This window comes from Macaca fascicularis, chromosome 2 (genome assembly GCF_037993035.2).
Source record: "Macaca fascicularis isolate 582-1 chromosome 2, T2T-MFA8v1.1".
NCBI lineage: Eukaryota > Metazoa > Chordata > Mammalia > Primates > Cercopithecidae > Macaca > Macaca fascicularis.
In genome coordinates, this window is record NC_088376.1 from 150,186,999 (window position 1) to 150,206,222 (window position 19,224).

The following is a 19,224-nucleotide window of genomic DNA, read 5'->3' on the forward strand; positions in this document are numbered from 1 at the left end:
CATTTGCCAGTTCTGGACGTTTCATGGGAATAGAATCGCACGGTGCATGCAGCCATATACGTCCATGCGTACAGTGTTTTGTGACTGGTGTCTCTCACTGAGCACGTTTTCAAAGTTTATCTGTGTTGTTGCGTGTGTCCACGCTTTGTTCCTTTGTGTTGCTAAATAACTTTCCATTGCAGGGATCAACTGCATTTTGCTTCTCTGGTCATCCTTTGATGGACCCTTGGGTTGTTTTCATATTTTGGTGGTTATGAATAATGGTGCTGTGAGCACTCACATGTGGATGTGTGTTTTCCGGTCTCTTGGGTAGGAGTGGAATTGCTGGGGCATAGGATAACTCTGTGTTTAACTGTTTGGGAGCTGCCAGGTGCTTTCCCAAGTGGCTGCCCCTTCTCAGATTCCCAGGGGCAGTGTGTGAAGGTACCACCATCTCTATGTCCTGGCCAGCACTTGCTATGGTTCATCCTTGTGGTTCTAGTGAAGCCCCTTTAAAGTCACTTCTTTCCTGAGTGTGCATCTGTTCTCCCCAGGTGGGTGGTGGGGATGTCGGGACTGGGGAGGTGCCTGCTCTGGGCCTTCCCTGGCCACCATCATGCCAGGACATCCCAGCAAGCCTGGATGGTTTCCTCTCACACTGCCCGCTCTCCTGAAGGATTGATGGCAGCTGCAGCCAGTTCCAGAGTAGGACGTCATCTGGTCTCCACAGACTGGGTCATTTACTAGCAGCCCATCTCAAGGCCCCACCTTTGCAACAAGGAAATGGTTAACTCCCTTCCTTGTCCACTATGAGGGTATCATGCTTTCTACTTGGTCCTCCTCGCCCCGAAATACCTTGATGAGTATTTTCGTCATCCGTTTTGCCTCTTTTTCTGAGCCTGCAACTTCTTTTCTGGTCAGAGTCTCCACTGTGAAGATGAACTTGACCCTTGGAAGCTTTTAGAGTCTGGCAGTCCCAGAAAGGATGTGCCTTATCTAGATTGATGAGTGTCAAGAAAGATAATTGCTCAATAAACTGTGGTAGATGGCTGCCCCCGGGTGTCAGGCAATGTGCTATTCCCTTGGTAAGTACAGCGTCTTATTGTGCTTATGAATGGTCTGATGCCCACTATATAAATGAGGAAACTGAGGCCCAGAGAGCTTCAGTAACTTGCCCATGGTCACACAGCTCATGGGTGGCTGAGCAGGGGCTGGGATCCAGGATGTCTGACTCTGTCGCCTGAGCTCTTTCCCACTGGACGCACTGCCTGTCTCCTGCTGCATCTTCCTGGACATTGGGGGCTCTCCCCACGTGGCTGGGATCTGCCTTTTTGGTCAGAAGCCACCTGCAGAGTGCCCTCCTCCAGTCAGTGTTGTCATAGCGATATCCTGGCCCACCCGTGGCTCTTGCATCACAGAACTGGACTAGCTCAGGGTCTCTAAAGATGCCCCCCTCCTCACCTTTCCTTATGCTGCCTCTTCTGCCTGGAGCACCTTCCCCTCCTGAACTCTGCTTTCAGAAGCCATGCGTCCTCTAGCATTGCCTCTCAGGTGTCCCCTCCTCCAGGGAGCCCTCCTTGGCTGCCCAAGGTGGGACTTGTTCTTCCCTTCAGTGTCCCTCAGCTCTTCAGTGGCCCCTGCCCTGGGGCACAGGGCATTTTCTACTGTGGCTTGTCAAGGTCAGCACTAGGAGGACAGAACTAGGATCAGTAAATTCTTTTGGACTCTTCTGTGCCTGACACTGGACTTTGGGCCCAGCTGGCATTGGGTAAATGTTTGCTAGGTTGAATTGCCTAACATTTTCCTTCAGCCCTCCTGCAGGACAGGGGAGGTGGGTCCTCTGGAGACCGGACCCCTGGCTTTCCTGGTTAATATCTAAAGTTGGCTGTAGGGCTCTGTCTGTTGCACATAGTAGGTACTGATAGCTTCTTGTAGAGTGGAAAAAACAAACTTTGGGCAGAGGTTTCCTGAGAACTTGTCCTGTCCCCTTGCCTCCCTTAGGGGTGCCCACCTGCAGCAGGTCCTGGGAAGGCAAACCGCCTGCCTTGATTTCCCCAGAGCTCACGCAGCTGGGTCACATTAAGGACGGTAACATTAAGATCACGAACTTCGGCTTAGGTACCACATTCCATGAGGGACAGCAGCTGACAGCCCTTTGTGGCACCTACCCCTACCTACATAGCCCTAGAACTCTTCCTGGGCCAGGGCTACCAATGCCCCGCCATGGATGTTTGGAGCTCGGAGTAACGTTACATCACATGTGGGCGAAGTTCTGCCCTTCCGCTAATGCAGTGTTAGGGTCTTCACTGCAAAACGTTAAAATGGAAGATATTTTTCCCCAGTATACTTTTCCTGAGGTCTCAAAAAGCCTCAATAATAAACTATTAACAGTAGATAGACCCCAGGGAGCAGACAGCACTAGAAGAAGTGGTGAGGGAACTGTGGGTGAACAGTGGCCAGGAGTTGCCTCTGACAATATATGAAGAACAAATCCTAGACCACTTCAACCCCAAAACAACCCAGCTCTTGGTGGCCATGGGATTCCAGGCTGAGAACCTATCTGTTGCAATCAAAGGAGAATGATTCAGTTTTCCCATGGCATCCTACATTATTTCAGAGGAAACAAAACGAAAGAAGCAGTTTACTATCAGACCACAGTCCCTTCCTTTTGGGGTTCCCAACTGTTTTTCTCTATCCGTTGAAGTTTCCACCTTTTTTTCTCCCACTGAAGCGGACTCACAGCATTCAGCAGAAGAGCCCCTTTCTGGCCAGTGCACCTGCCGGCCTGCAGAGGAAGCCAGAGAGCTTCAGTTAAGCCCCCCAGCACGATCCTGTGGCCTCCCTTTCCGCCCAGAGCACCAGCAGCAGTGGTTCAGACCCAGAAATGTCCCTGACTCGCCAAGGCCCCCAGCATGACCCCGTGGCCTCCCCTTCCACCCAGAGCACCGGCAGCAGTGGTGGTGACCCAGAAATGTCCCTGGCCCAACAAGCTCCCTAGCATGACCCTGTGGCCTTTCCCTCCACCCAGAGCACCGGCAACAGTGGTGCAGAACCAAAAACCTCCCTGGTTCTGCAATCCTTTTAGTATGACCCTGTGGCCTCCTTCTCTGTCCAGAGCTCCAGCAGCAGTGGTGGAGACCCACAGACCTTCCTGGCTCACCAAGCCCCCCAGCATGACCCTGTGGCCTCCCCCTCCACCCAGAGCAGCAGCAGCAGCGGTGGTGGTGATGCAGAAACCTCCCTGGCTCAGCAAGCCTTCCCCATGACTCTGTGGTTTCCGCCTCCACCCTGAGCACCAGCAGCAGCAGTGGTGATCTGTAAACATCTCTGGCTTAACAAGGCCCCAGCAGGACCCTGGGGCTTCCCCCTCCACCTAGAGCACCAGCAGCAGTTGTGGAGACCCAGAAACATCTCTGGCTAAACAAGGCCGCCAGCACGACCCTGGGGCTTCCCCCTTCACCCAGAGCACCAGCAGCAGTGGTTCAGACCCAGAAATGTCCCTGACTCACCAAAGCCCCGCAGCATGGCCCTGGGGCTTCCCCCTCCACCCAGAGCACCAGCAGCAGTGGTGGAGACACAGAAACGTTTCTGCCTCAACAACCATCGCAGAAAGCCAGCATCCTCCAAGCTGGGCAGCCAAGGTTGTGACGTCAGCCAAGCCAGCAAGAAGCTGGTGCTGCTGCAGAGCTGCCAGGATATGCCTTTTCACTTTATTAAAATGTTTTTTCCTGTGTCCAGCAAAGAAAAGGAGGAATAAGATCACCCCAACATAGGTACACGGCTGAAGACAAAAATCAAGTAGGTGGGGCGGTCAAGCCACACTTCTTGCATTTTACTATATTTATTCTGTCTTTAGTAGCATTATTTTAATTTGCAAATCATGCTTGTATTTATTCCTGGGGTACAATGTGAGGATTAGATAGATGTGTGCACTGTGGAAGGAGGAAATCCCGCTACTTAGCATCTCCACCATCTCAGAGACCAATTCCACATGATGTCCTGGAAGTGTTGATCTAAAAACGTTGACCCCATAGAAGTAGCAAGTAGATGGATGGTGACCAGGGGCAGGAGAGTGGCAGAGGGAGGGAATGGTGGGGGGGTTGTTGGTCAAAGGACCAAAGTCTCAGGAAGGAGGAAGAGGTTTTGACATCTAGGGCACAGCAGAGTGACCAGAGTCAATGAGAGTGTCTTGCATTTTGCAAAACACCTGAGAGAGTCCGTGTCAAATGTCTCCCTGCATTTAGATTGGAGAGGACAAAGGCTCTGAGGTCCAAGAACATTGAAACCTGACAGTGGACACCAACAGCTGCAGGGAAGAGCTGGGCGAGATGCCCACGCTGCTGTGTGCCCAGCAACATTGGAGCCTGCAGCACTTCTCCCCTGCCCTGCTCTATTTTATCTTTTTTAAAAAAGATGGTTCCTGATAAATGACCATCTCTTCCAAATCTTGTAGTAGCATTGGAAAGGTGGCAGGTGGGTCACAGACACTTCTGCTGCTTTGCGCCCTCCTTGCACAGAACAGGGGCTGTGCACAGCCTAGTTTAGGCGGCATGCAGTCATGTGGTTCTCGCTATTATGCAGAAAGCCTGAAAGGAAAGGAAACCTCAGAGAAGAATCAGGGTGACCCCACCTGCAGTGAATCATTACCAGTGGCTCTGAAGGGCTGAGGCTCTGAGCGGGTGCAGGGCAGAGTCCCACACGTTGTGCATGGTCTCCCCACACTCACACTACCTGGTGAGCATTTTCAGAAGGACCAGTGGCCCCTTGAGGTCCCAACTGCCTGTGTTAATCCTTCTGAGAGGTTCCCAGGAGGATCCCAAAGCCCTGGGAACCAGGCTGTGCTGGGGTCAGTGGCGGGGTGTGGTTCCCAAAGCGCCTTAGGGGGTCACTTGTGCTGCTGGGCTCCTGACTGTCTAGTGCGGCATTGGCCTTTCTGCTGCAATGGTTTCCCCTTTTGCTAAAAGCAGCACGGAGCCATCCCCCTCAGAGGCCTGATGGAGGAGTGAGCCTTCATCCAGGCCCAGGTGGAAGGGGTGCTTCTGGGTGAGGCAGGCGTCCTGGGGGTCTGGGGAGGGTTGATGGCAAGACACAGCAGCAGCCTGGAGGGATGGAGGGGGTAGTGGGAATGGGGGCTTTCATAAGGCAGGTTCCAGTTTCCCAGGAACCCAGTGTTTCCATGTAAGGCAGTGAATCTATGGGTGCAGATGCCCATCAACACCCATCGGGGAGCTTCCTCATGGGTTCCTAAGGAGCCTGAGGAAGGTCCAGAAGGCACCACCCTTGTGCATGGCCGGCATCTAGGTGTGCCCAGCCTTGAGCATGCGGTGACTCTGCCCGTTGATTCAGGTAAGATTCTCCTTCCCCAATAAAGAGCAGGACCAGGTAGCAAGAAGCAGTCTCAGGATAGGGTGGGAGTGTTGTGGAGCCCCTTGTCTCCCCAGTGAGCTGCTGTCCTTTAAATCCACATTGGGGGTGAAGGTCCCTCAGGTGTTAATGCTGGATCTCCCGCCACTCAATGCCAGTTTGTACCCCAGAAAGAGGGCCCCTGTGGGTTCTGCTTGAGCTCCCCAAGGGCCCATCAGGGTCTGTCCCTCCACCTTGCTGCTGTGCCCCCTCTGGAAGTGCCGTCCTGTGAGAGGGCACCTTCCCAGGCCTGACTTTTACTATCACTGGACAAAGCCAGAATTGTTTCTGGCTGTGACCTGTGCTAGAGCTTGACATCTGCTCTTCAGAAGCCAGGGCTTGCAGCCCATTGAGCTGGGCTGGGTCAAGGGACTATAGGGAAGGGCACCAGGGCAAAAGCCCACAAACAGAGAAACTCCCTTCAAGTATCCACCTGGGCCAGCATGCAGGCCGGGCAACCTTGGCTTGTTCATCATCCTTTGCTACCAGCAGCCTCCATATGGCAGACATTCTTCTCCTGGGGGACTGACAGCCATGGAGGGTGGGGAGCAGGCCTGAGCAGGGCGGGTTCCCTAAAGACAGCCCAGAGAGCAGGCTCAGATAGTGGGGGGTGGGTTCAGCTCCACTGTCCAGGTGAGGAAACTGAGCTGAAGAGAGATCAGGTAGCATCCCCAATGAAATCTGGCCACGAACAGAAGGCAAAGATTTGCTGTTTACCCCGTCCCAGGCTGCCCCACACCCACCCAGCCACTTCCCAGTACTCTGCTTTGTCCCCATTCTCAGGTTCTGAAGTCGTCCTGTTTTACACCTGTCACCCCTCCTGGAACAGGGACCTTGCCTCCCTGACAGCCACACAGCCCTGGCACCCAGGAAGCCCTCAATTAATATCTGTGGAATCAGTGAGACCCTGGGATTCAAGCCCGAGGTGTGTCTGCAGAGCATTGGAAGTGCAGCCTTGGGTCCGTCCCCAAGGTCGCCTGATAGAGCAGGCCTCAGGACCCGCAGGGGCCGTGGACGCCTACGGTGACTCTCGGGAAGGCTGGTGGGACTGTCACTAAGCTTATTTGCCTGTCTAGTCTTGGGGATCCTGAGCTCCCTACTGGGCAAGTTTGCAGGGGTTCGGCTGTGCCTATGGGTCTCTGACTCTGCCTCCCAGTCCCAGCTCTGACTCTTTGCCCAGGCTGGGCGGGGCTGTCGGCCACTGGGAGCAACGCCCCGCACTGCGTCACTGCCACCTGGCCCCGCCCCTATCTCTATGGAGACCCGAGGCCGCTCGACCAGAGTTCAACAGCTGCTCCAGAGCCTGGTGCATATAAATCTTCTATATGCTTGCTAGTATGTGTCCCCTTTTTCCCCAGACCTCCTCCTGTGCAAAACAGAATGATGAAAATCTAGAAACAGGAATCTCACTCCCGGCCTAGCCAGGACTAAGGTTTTGTGACGGGGGGTGAAGTGGGAGGAAAAGCAAACCCCTTCAAACCAACACCTAGTCTAGAGCCTGATCAAAGTGCCATTCAAAGCACGACTCCTCCCTTTACTTTCCCATAACCCGAGAATTCTTTCTGAAAAAGGTGGCCCTTGAGAACCATCTAAAAGCATCACGGGGTGGAGGGGCAAGGGTCCTGAGAGCTGTTCTTGCCATCCCTTGTCCCAGTTTTCTTGAAGCCAAGCTCCAGAGAAGAGGCGGGGCCCGTGGGGCTTTTGGATTACACTCCAAGTCCAATTTCCAATCCAGCAATCCTGCCCTCACAGGCTCACTTCATCTGTCCACCTGGCAAAGGAAGGGGCGGGTCGGCCCATGCCCCCTGCCTGGCTGCAGAGGACAACCATCAGAAGGGTATCTGTGTAGCCGGGGCCCCAGAACCATGTCTGTGTGGGAAGAGCCCAAGGAGCTGCAGCCCTGTAGCCTCAAGAAGAGCGTGAGCGACCCAGCCCCCTTCTGAAACCTAAACCGAATTCTGGCCTGTGAAGGTTGTGAAGGCCTCCAAGTGGGTCTTCCTGCTTCCCCATCTTCTGAGGCCCAGGCCTTTCTCAGAGCCTCCGTGGGTCCCATCCCTGGTCCCTTCCCGCCTCAGGCTATGTGACAGTATGATTCCCCACCTATTTGTTCATTTCCACTGGAAATACTAGTAAAACAATTCCTCAGCCTCGACCCTAGGGAGCGACCCCCACTAAACCAGCTGATGTGGGACCCCTGGGTCAGTGCCGGCCAGAAGACACTGCTGACACCATACAGAGACCCTGGACACCTGTGTCCCCTATAACCCTGGTCATGGTGGCCATGGGATTCCAAGCATCACACATCTCGGAATCAATATTCCCCCCACAAAAAATACACATATGATTATCCCATGGCCTCGTACCTAATCCTGGGGTACAGGAGAAGTGCAGAGGAGGAACCGCTCCAACATTGGAGGCCACGTACCTAATCCTGGGGTACAGGAGAAGTGCAGAGGAGGAGGCGCTCCATCACTGGAGCACAGTCCCTTCCTCCTGGGGGTCCCACCTGTTCTTCTCCATCTGACAAAGTCCACCTTCCCCGTGGAACCAAAGAGAGCTCAAAGGGAGCCGGCTGTTCCCACTTTTAAGTTTTGGCTGCCCAAGAAGGGCGAGAAGTGAGGGCAGAAGCCCACAATTCCTGCTCAGAACTCTTCCTGGGCTGGGGGTACCAGAGCCCTGCCACGGACATATGGGGCCTCGGCGTCCTCCTCTACCATATGGTGGCCAGCGCCCTGCCCTTCTATTCAGGGAACACGATGGACCTCAAGAATAAAATTCTCACAGGAAGCTACCATGCCCCACCATTCTTTTCCCCCTTCGACTTGAAAGACTCATTCAAAAGCTACTAACACTAGACCCCAGGGAATGGCCCCCACTGAAAGAAGTTATGAGGAACCAGTGAGTGAACTGTGGCCAGGAGATGCCACTGACAACATACAAAGAGCCACTTCTGGATACCAGAACTCCCAAACAACCCAGCTCACGGTGGCCAAGAACAGGATTCCAGGCCAATAACATCTCTGTGCCAATAAAAAAAAAAAAAAGCATTTCACTATCCTGTGGCCACCTACCTTAGAACAAACAAAAGCAGCAGTCCACCATCAGACCACAGTCCCTTCCCACCTGTCCTTCTCTAGCCACTGAAGTTCCCACCTTCCCTCTCACCGAAGCAGGCTCACAGCGAGCCAGCGTGTCCCATATTCAGCATTCAGCAGAAGACCACTGTTCCCGCCAGTGCCCCTGCCAGCCTGCAGAGGAAGCCAGACAGTTTTAGCAAAGCCCCCCAGCATGACCCTGTGGGCTCTCCCTCCACCCACACCACCAGCAGCAGTGGCAGAGACCCAGAAACGTCCCTGGCCCAGCGAAAACCATCGCAGGAAGCCAGTGTTGTCCAAGCTGGGCAGCCCGAGGCTGTGATGTCAGCCTCACCAACAAGAAGCTGGGGCTGCCGCAGGGCTGCCAGACGATGCACCTTTCAATTCTGTTAAGATTTTGTTGCAGGTGTCCACCGAAGAAAAGGAGTAATAAGATTGCCCCAACATAGTTGCACAACTGAAGACAAAAATCAAGTAAGTGGGGAGGTGAAGCCACACTTCTTGTATTTTACTGCATTTATTCTGTCTTTATTAGTATTATTTTAATTGGCAAATCATGCTTGTATTCATTCATGGGGTACAATGTGAGGATTCGACAGATGTGTGCACCGTGGAATAAGGAAATCCCGCTACTTAGCATCTCCACCACCTCAGAGACCAATTCCACATGATGTCCCGGAAGTGTTGATCTAAAAAAGTAGACCCCATAGAAATAGTGAGTAGATGGATGGTGACCAGGGGCTGGAGAGTGGCAGAGGGAGGGAATGGGGGGGGGTGTGTCGGTCAAAGGACCAAAGTCTGGAGAGGAGGAAGAGGTTTTGACATCTAGTGCATAGCAGGGTGACCAGAGTCAATGAGAATGTTTTTTTTTGTTGTTGTTGTTGTTGTTTTGCAAAACACCTGAGAGAGTCCGTGTCAAATGTCTCTCTGCATTTAGATTGGAGAGGACGAAGGCCCTGAGGTCCAAGAACATTGACAGTGGACACCAATGGCTTTGGGGAGGAGCGTGAACATTGACAGTGGACACCAATGGCTTTGTGACGAGATGCCCACGCTGCTGTGTGCTCAGCAACACGGGAGCCTGCAGCACTTCTCCCCTGCTCTGCTCTATTTTATCGTTTTTAATAAAGATGGTTCCTGATAAACAACCATTTCCTGCAAATCTTGTAGTAGCATTGGAAAGGTGGCAGGTGGGTCACAGACACTCTGCTGCTTTGCGCCCTCCTTGCACAGAACGTGGGCTGTGCACAGCCTAGTTTAGGCAGCATGCAGTCATGTGATCCTCTCAGTTTCTCAGAAAAACTGAAAGGAAAAGAGACCTCAGAAGAATCAGGGTAACCCCACAGCGAATCATTACCAATGGCTCTGAAGGGCTGAGGCTCTGAGCGGGTGCAGGGCAGAGTCCCACACGTTGTGCATGGTCTCCCCACACTCACACTGACTGGTGAGCATTTTCAGAAGGACCAATGGCCCCTTCAGGTCCTGTCTGCCTGTGTTAATCATGCTGAGAGGTATCCATAGGGAAGGGGCTCCAGGCACCAAGGCAAAACCCACAGAGAAAGCCCTTTCCAGGGTCCACCGAGGCCAGGCCTCAGGAGCCATGGGGCCCTAGGCACAGGCCGGGCAACCTTGGGTCATTCATCTCCCTCTACAGCCAGCGGCCTCCTTTTGTGGAGACATTCTCAGGAGGGACTGACAGCCATGGGGATGGGGAGGAGGCCTGAGCAGGTTGTGCTTCCTAGAGGCAGCCCAGAGAGTGGGGTCTGGCAGTGGGGAGGGCTCCAGCTCCACTGTCTAGGTGAGGAAACTCAGGCTGAAATCAGGTAGCATCCCCAATGATATACGACCAGGAACGGATGGCAAAGATTTGCTGTTTCCCCCATCCCAGGCTGCCCTGTGCCCACCCACTTCCCAGTACTCTGCTTTGTCCCCCTTCCCAGGTTCTGAAGTCGTCCTGTTTTACACCTGTCACTCCCACTGGAGCAGGGACCTTGCCTCCCCCACAGCCACAGAGGCCTCGCACCCAGTAGGCCACAGATCAGTATTTGTGGAATCAGTGAGATGGGGTTCAAGCCCGAGGTGTGTCTGCAGAGCATTGGAAGTGCAGTACTGGGTCCCTGAGGCCACAGGCAGAGGGGTCCTGGGGACCCACAGGGGCAGTGGATGCCTACTGTGAGTTTCCAGAAGGTTGGTGTGACTGTCACTAAGTTTATTTGCTGGTCCAATTTTGGGGATCCTGAAGTTTCTACTGGGAGAAGCCAGAGTTTCTCACTTCAGCAGGTGCGGTGACCATCTGGCCCAGGGCATCATCTCTTCCTCCTGTCTGGCCCTTGCTTCCCCTCTCCTGCCACCTCCCTGTGCCTCCCTGCCCAGGCCCGGGCGGTAGGGTGGGGTGGGGTGGGAATCTGTTGTAACCAAGGAAGGGAATTGCCCCCAGGCCCAGAGTAGTTTGGAGCCTGGGGTACTGTCACCGACAACCCAGGACCCGGCAGCTGGGCCCTGCCCTGGAGTCTTCCTGCAGCAGGGCTCTCTTACCAGGGGCTGTGAATGTTTCCCCGGGGTGGGGCTAAGCCAGAGCCCAGAGGTTTGCCCCTGGGGCACGGATTCCCCAGCTCAAGGGCTTTAGCCCACGGGCTTTAGTGAAAAAGGCACAGAGGGGAGGACGGCTGGCTTTTCCCCTGCAAGGAAAGGAGCCCCAGGGAAGGCATTCCTGCTCTGGGGACTGCCTCCCTCCCCCACATAAGAGCCAGCCAAGGCAGAAGCTATGCCAAGCTGACCTTGATCTCTGCCAGGGAGGCTGAAAGAACATCCAGCCCCACCTGTGGTCCCCTCCTGCCTCAGGCTACGCTACATCTAGGCCTGCCAGGGAGACTGGTCTCCTCACGAGTCCCCCTGCACAGATGTCTAAATGTACAGAGTCCCAACAGAACACACACAGGGATAAAAACTATATACTGAAGCAGGCCAAGCTGAATGCTGGTGCCTCCCTAGGACACGACCCAGCCATGAGGAGCAGGCTTAGGTTCATTTTTGCTGAGTCTGCAATCAAATCAAGAAGCCTCATTTCTTTGGCTTTGTGGTCTCAGCACCAAGCACTTAGGAGGTGCATTTGTGGAACCTCCTGCGTGGCCTCTAATTCTGGCATGGCTCTGTGCTTGTCACTCAATCCTACTGGCTGGCTAGACCACCTTGCCTTGGCCTCTCCTGTTAGGAATCAGGTTGACTGTCTCATTGAATATTGTTGAATCAAGGAGAGTCTCATACCCCAGGTAGCAGGTAGTGACCTCTGCATGGTACAGTCCTTGTCAGGACCTTTGTCCTCCGTGACCAGGCTCCAGGTCTGAGCTGGCATTTTCGCTCTTTCGGATGCTGGTTGTAAACACTGTGGTTTCCTTCTCTGGGTCCCCTTCTCAAGGTTTTCCTCTGCATCTTGCTGGTCGGGAATTGCAGCAACACTTAAAGTATTCCCAAGTGTGAGGTTCTTTCAGCAAACACTATTCATTCATTTATTCAATAAATACTTACTGAGCTTCTACTCCATGTGCCCGGCACTGTTCGAGTTGCTGAGCAGTTACCACAGTGCACAAAACAAGAAAATTCCTGTCTTCAGGGTTCCGATTTCAGTGAGGAAAGCCAGACAATAATGGTGGTAAATAGAGATCATATGTTGTATGTTCAACTGGAAATGTGCTTAGGAGAAAGATCGAGCTGGGGTGGGTGGGTGGTGTTGGTGTATTAGATAGAGTGGAAGCAAAGGCTTAAAAGAAGTGGGTGAGTGAGCCGTGTGCGCATCTGGGAAGAGCCGGCCTGGCCTGAGGGCTCAGCCAGTGCAAAGGCCTGGAGGTCCGAGGTTGCCTGAACCGTTGGGGGAATGGCCAGGAGGCTGGTGTGGCTGAAGGGAAGCCGGCGGAGGGTAAGAGGAGGCAAGGACTCAGAGGTCAAGGGAGCAGGAGTTCGCACAGGGCCCTGAAGTACTCTGCCTTTTACACTGGCAGGGAAGCCTCTTCTGAGCAGAGAAGGAATGCAATGGGGACCTGGAGCCCTCTGGATGCTGTATGGGCTGGGGACCCAGGAGCGGGTGGGTGGAGGGAGCCCAGAGAGGCCACTGCAAGGATCCAGGCAAGTGATGACAGTGGCAGGACCAGAGGGGTGGCAGCAGGAGTGGGTGGGGGGAAGGGCTGGCTCCTGGACATCCCTTGAAAGTAGGGCCGACAGCACTTGCTGACAACTATCCATTAGACATCACCATGGCACTGCTGTTCCCATGCCTGTCACATCAGGTCCCCACGTTTGTCCTAGCATCTGTCATCCCACACAGGGTCGGTGCTTTCTGTGTGTGTGGCCGAGCCTCAGCTGTCTTGCCCACTTGGTTCCCACCACCCCTGAAGCCAACTGATGAAAGGCCACCTGAATTCTGCTCAGAATTGAGTTAAATGGCTACCAGTCATTATTCCGGAGGTCACAAGATTTGCAAGTTTCCCAATTCACTATTATAGAACCTAATATTGGCCTTTTGAAATGCAACCCTTTCATTTCAACCAAAAATCCTTTCAGGTTTTTGCATTTCTGACAACTGGATGGTCCCGCCTGGACCCTCGACTGTTGGCTCAACCAGTCCTGTGGCCCCACCTGGAAACAGATTCAGTGCACAAGGAGCCTTTCCCACAACCCTATGACTGCATCCCCAGCCAGTCAGCAGCACCCATTCCTCTAGCTCCCACCCACCAAACTACCCTGGTGAAACCCCAGCCTCCACATTTTCAGGGAGAGTGATTTGAGTAGCAGCTCCGTCTCCCAGGTGGCATGGCCAGCCTCACATCAGTTAAACTCTTTATTGCAATGCCACAGTCTCAATGAGTTGGTTTTGTCTGTGCAGTGGGCAGGAAGACCCCATCAGGCGATTACAAACCATGAAGGAAGGTCAAGGTGAGAGCTGAAGCCAGCTGAACTTCCTGGGTGGAGTGGGGACTTCCAGAACTTTTCTGTTTAGCTAGATGATTGTAAAAACACACCAATCAGCATCTGTGTCTAGCTAAAGGTTTGTAGACGCACCAATCAGCACTCTGTAAAAAAATGCATCAATCAGCCCTCTGTGTCTAGCTAAAGATTTGTAAACACACCAATCAGCACTCTGTAAAGTGGACCAATCAGCCCTCTCTAAAATGGACCAATCAGCACTCTGTAAAATGGACCAATCAGCAGGATGTGGGCGGGGCCAAATAAAGGAATAACAGCTGGCTACCTGAGTCAGCAGAGGCCACCCGTTGGGTCCCCTTCCACATTGTGGAAGCTTTGTTCTTTTACTCTTCACAATAAATCTTGCTGCTGCTCACTTTTTGGGTCTGCTGTAACATTCGCCCTAAAGGTCTGCGGCTTCACTCTTGAAGTCAGCGAGACCACGAACCCATCGGGAGGGAGGGAGGAACGAACAACTCCGGTCACGCCACCTTTAAGAACTGTAACACTCACTGCGAAGGTCTGCGGCTTCACTCCTTTAGTCAGCGAGACCACGAACCCACGGGAAGGAAGAAACTCCGGACACATCTGAACATCTGAAGGAACCAACTCCAGACACACCATCTTTAAGAACTGTAACACTTGAGGGTCCGAGGCTTCATTCTTGAAGTCAGCAAGACCAAGATCCCACCATAAGAAACCAATTCCGGACACAAAGGTTTTCTGATTATCATTCTGATTCTTACCAGCCTCCCAACTTAAAAAAACAAAACAAAACAAAACAAACCACCAGTATGCACAATTTTGCAAGGCAAAGTGGGAAGAAAAAATAATTCAATACCCTTTGGCCCAGTAAAATTGCTTCAAAAACCAAGGAGAAAAAGGCCAGCGGTAGAAAGGGGTTCACTATAGCATTATTTGCCAATGCAAAGATAAAATGAATCTCAAAATGGGAAACATAAATTGTCCTGTGGTGAGCTCTACAGGAGAAATCAATCTAAGACATCATCGCTCACTCAGCCAACATTTTTTGAATGCTAATTCTCTGACAGGCCCTGGCACCTGTGTGGTGAAACACAGATCAACAAGACTCAGGCCCCCCTGCAAAAAGGTCACCGAATTGTCAGAGTTAGGCTAAGTGTCAGAGTTAGGCTACAGCAGCACAACTGTTTTGCAAAATGCTGCTGGGGAGGTGCGGAGAGAGAAGAGCCAGGAACCCAGGCGCAGTCTGGGAAAGCTCCCAGCAGGGGTCTGATTGATGGGTGGTGAAGAACTAATGAAATTCACCAAGAGGAACAGGTGTGTAGGGGGGCGCGGGCAGAAAAGGAGGGGAAAAGCAACAAAGAGAAACAAGATGTGAAGTGGGAAAAAGGCAAAGAACAAACAGTTCCAACCTACAATGACAACTGTAGAGAAGTTCCATGCAATCTCTGTATTGTTTTATTTGCTAAGAGCACTATAACTTTCGATTCATGGTTTGCATTAGCAAAATACTGTCAATAAATCTAAATCCATCAGAGGAGTGGCTAACTCAGCTCTAGCACATCTGTACCATGGAGCCATTGACGGAAGAATGCATAGTTCTATAGGAGCTCATGTGAATTGATCTCCAGAGTATATTAAAAGAGGAAAGTAAAGGACAGTGTGACTAGAATAAGCATATGTGTTTGTGATGGATGTCTTTTTTTTTTTTTTTCTTGAGATGGAGTTTTGCTCTTGTTGCCCAGGCTAAAGTGCAATGGTACAATTTCTGCTCACCGCAATCTCCGCCTCCTGGGTTCAAGCGATTCTCTTGCCTCAGCTTTCCGAGTAGCTGAGATTGCAGGCATGCGCCACCAGGCCCGGCTAAAATTGTTAGTAGAGACAGGATTTCTGCATGTTGGTCAGGCTGGTCTCAAACTCCTGACTTCAGGTGATCCGCCTGCCTTGACCTCCCAAAGTTCTGGGATCCCAGGCATGAGCCACCACGCCCGGCCTGTGTTGGGTGTCTCTTTCTTAGTTATATTTACATCCTTCTGTGTTTCTGAAAGTACACACAAAAACAAGATGATATTTGCTCCTGAAGGAATCAGATGGGGTTAGATGAATAATTATGTTTACCCTTTGGAACCACTTATTCTTGTAGAATTTTAATTGTGCATATATTTCACCTGCTGAAATTGATCCACAGTTCTTGAAACTTGTGTTCTTTGTTTAGTTCCCTTTCTTTTTTCTCTTTGTGTTTCGGTTTGGTATGTTTCTGTTCACCTACATTCAAGGTCACTGATGCTTTTCTTGGTTGTGTTCAGTCTACAGGTGAGCCTTATCAAAGGCATCTTCATCTCTGTTACAGTGTTTTTCATTCCCAGCATTTTCTTTTTATTGCTTTTTAGAGTTTCTATCCCTCTGCTTGCATTACTCATCTGTTCTTGTCTGTTGTCTACATTTTCCACTGGAGGCCTTCACATATTAATCACACTTCTTTTAAATTTCCTATCTGGTAATTCCAACGTCTTTGTTGAGTCTGGTTCTAATGCTTGTTCTTCAGACTGTGTTTTCCGCTTGCCTTTTCGCTTGCCTTGTAACATTTTGGTCAAAATAGGGCATATTGTGTCAGAAAATGTGAACTAAGGCATATAGGCCTTTAGAGTGAGGTTTTTATGTTAATTTAGCTCGCAGTTGGGCTGTGTTTCATTTCTGCTGTAACTGTAGCTGCCAGAGGCTTCACATCCTTCTTGGTTCTCTCTTCTCTGTTGTCTTTGGGCTTTGCTGGATACCCTGCCCACTTCAGATCAAGTCTGTATCTTGCAGCTCTTTTGGATGTAATTGACAATTATTATCCTGAAGCACTGTTAGTATGCTGGTAAGGTGTGGGAGAGGGGAAGAGTTCTACAATCTCGTGATCAAATTTCAGTCTTTTTTTTTTTTTTTTTTTTTTTTTTAGTGAGAAGGAGTCTTGCTGTGTCACCCAGGCTGGAGTGCAGTGGCGAGATCTCGACTCACTGCAACCTCTGCCTCCCGGGTTCAAGCCATTCTCCTGCCTTAGCCTCCCTAGTAGCTAGGACTACAGGTGCCTGCCACCACGCCTGGCTAATTTTTTGTATTTTTAGTAGAAATGGGGTTTCACCATGTTATCCAGGATGGTCTCAATCTCCTGACCTAGTGATCTGCCCGCCTCAGCCTCCCAAAGTGCTGGGATGACAGGCGTGAGCCACTGTACCCGAACCCTCAAATCTCAGTCTTTTGGTGGGCCTGTGTGCCTAGGCTGTGACCTTCACATGTGTTTCTCCCTCTACTCTTTTAGGTGAGACAGGAAGGGTGATGAAGCTAGAGACAGAGAGCGGCCCTTCTTCCAGGTGGAATAAGGCTCTGAATGGCCCCTGGAGAGTAAGCCTTCGCCATACACGATGCTCTGGGCTATTTTACGATGGTTACTCTTCTCCTTCCCCTGCCGAAGCAAAGAGGAAATCTTTCCTGGCTCTTCACCATGAGAACCTGGTAAAGTAAAACCCACTCTAAGACTGTGGCCCAGAGGAGCTTCTCACTCTCATGCTAGTCGACTCTTTGCCTTTAGCAATTCATCAGAATTACTGTTTGAAAATTTCTACAACCTTATGGCTCCAGCAGCTTTTGTTCCAGGGAAGCAGATCTCGGGTGTGACTCTGTATTCATCTGTCTTTACAGATTTCAGGTAGCGGGTACAGTTTGTCCTGAGATTTCAGTTCTGTAATGGGCTCAAGAAAAGGCACTGGTTTTCGGTTTGCTGAGCCTCTTCCTTGTTGCATGGATGGGAGTGATGACTTCCAGGCTCTTTACACAGTGCAGCTAAGGCTGAAATTCTGTTTTGTAGTTTTCAGCATACATATCCTGGACATGTTATATTAGATTTCTACCTAAGAGTTTTGTTCGTTTTGTTTTTTAAACTCTTGTAAATGGCATTGTCTTTAAATTTTCATTGTCTAATTGTTCACTGCCAGTATGTAGAAATAAATTTGATTTTTGTATGTTTATCTTGTATCCTATAACCATGCTAAGCTCACTCATCAGTTCCAAGAGTTTTTGTAGCTTCCTTGTAATTTTTCTTTTCCTTTTCATTTCTTTCTTTCTTTCTTTCTTTTTTTTTTTTTTTTTTTTTTTTTTTGAGACAGGGTCTCACTCTGTTGCCCAGTCTGGAGTCTGGAGTACAGTGGTACCCTCACAGCTCACTGTAGCCTTGACCTTCTAGGCTCAACTGATCCTCCCATCTCAGCCTCCCGAGTAGCTGGGACTACAGTTAGGCACCATCATGCTCTTTTAATTTTTTTGTAGAGATGGGGTCTCACTATGTTGCCCAGGTTGGTCTTGAACTCCTGGGCTCAAGCAATCCTCCTGCCTTAGCCTCCCAAAGTGCTGGTATTACAGGTGTGAGCCACCACTCTCAGTAACTTTATTTTCTATGTAGAAAAATCACTAAGAGGCCAGGCATGTGATTCATGCCTGTAATCCCAGCACTTTGGGAAGCTGAGGTAGGAAGACTGCTTGAACCCAGGAATTTGAGACCAGCCTGAGCAACATAGTAAGACCCCATTCCTACAAAGAAATTTAAAAATTAATTTAATGTGGTGGTGCGTGCTGTAGTCCCAGATACTTGGGAGGATCACTTGAGTCTAGAAGGTTGAGGCTACAATAAGCTGTGATGGCGCCACTGTACTCTAGCCTGGGTGGCACAGTGAGATCCTGTCTCAAACAAAAGAAAAGAAAAATCAAGTAATCTGTGAATGGGTCCAATTTTATTTCTTCCTTCTCAACATCTGTGACTCATATTTATTTCCTTGTCTTATTGTACTGTCTAGGACTTCCAGTATAAAGTTGAATAGAAGTGGTGAGAGGGCATTCTTGCTTTATTCTGGATCTTAGGGGGAAAGCTTTCAGTCTCCCTAAACCTTATGTGTGATGTCAGTTGTAGGTTTTTTTGTAGATGTCCATTTATCAGGTTGAGGAAACTGCACATTTTAGTTGTGAATGGATATTGCATTTCATCAAATTCGTTTTCTGCATAAATTGGTATGATCATGTGGTTTCCTTTATTCCTGATGTCTCAGTTTTCCTACTGGTATGATTCCCTTCTGTCTGAAGAAATTCCTTAAGCAATTCTCTTAGACCAGGTTTTCTGGTAATGAATTCTCTTTGTGTTATTTGAGAATGTCTTTATCTCATCTTAATTTCTGAGGGATATTTTTGCTGGGTATAGAATTCAAGATTGACAGTTTTTTCTTTCAGCACTTTAAGTATGATGAGACTCTGGTCTCATAACAACTCTGGTTGCATATATTGAATGTAACCCCATTTCTTCATGTGTAGAATCCATAAAGTAAGAGTAAGGTCATAGGGCTACCAAAGAAAGTATTTCTGTTCCCACCCTTATACTTTAAGAAATGTTTCCATTTGGTGACTTTCTGCTACATATAAGAGATCTGGACTCAATGTAACTTAATATAAACTAAAAAGTAAAGTAGGTTTCTGAGGACTACATTTTGAAAAATGTTCAGGGCTCTGGCTCTATTTTCGTATTCATCTGTAGGTTCTCCCCTCCTCTGGCTTAGCTTGTTGGTCTCAAGATGGTTGCTGGTGGCAAATGCATCCTCACCCAAGTCCAGTAGGATAGAACAAAACTCTCTCTACCCTCCTGATTGCCTTCAGCCTAGTTGGGTCACATGCACACCCCTGGACTAATCATAGTTGACAAGAGAATGATATGCACTGATTGGCTTGAACCTGGGTACTTGAACCAATCAATGGCAAGGTGGACTATCTTAGTCTAATAGACCCTCTC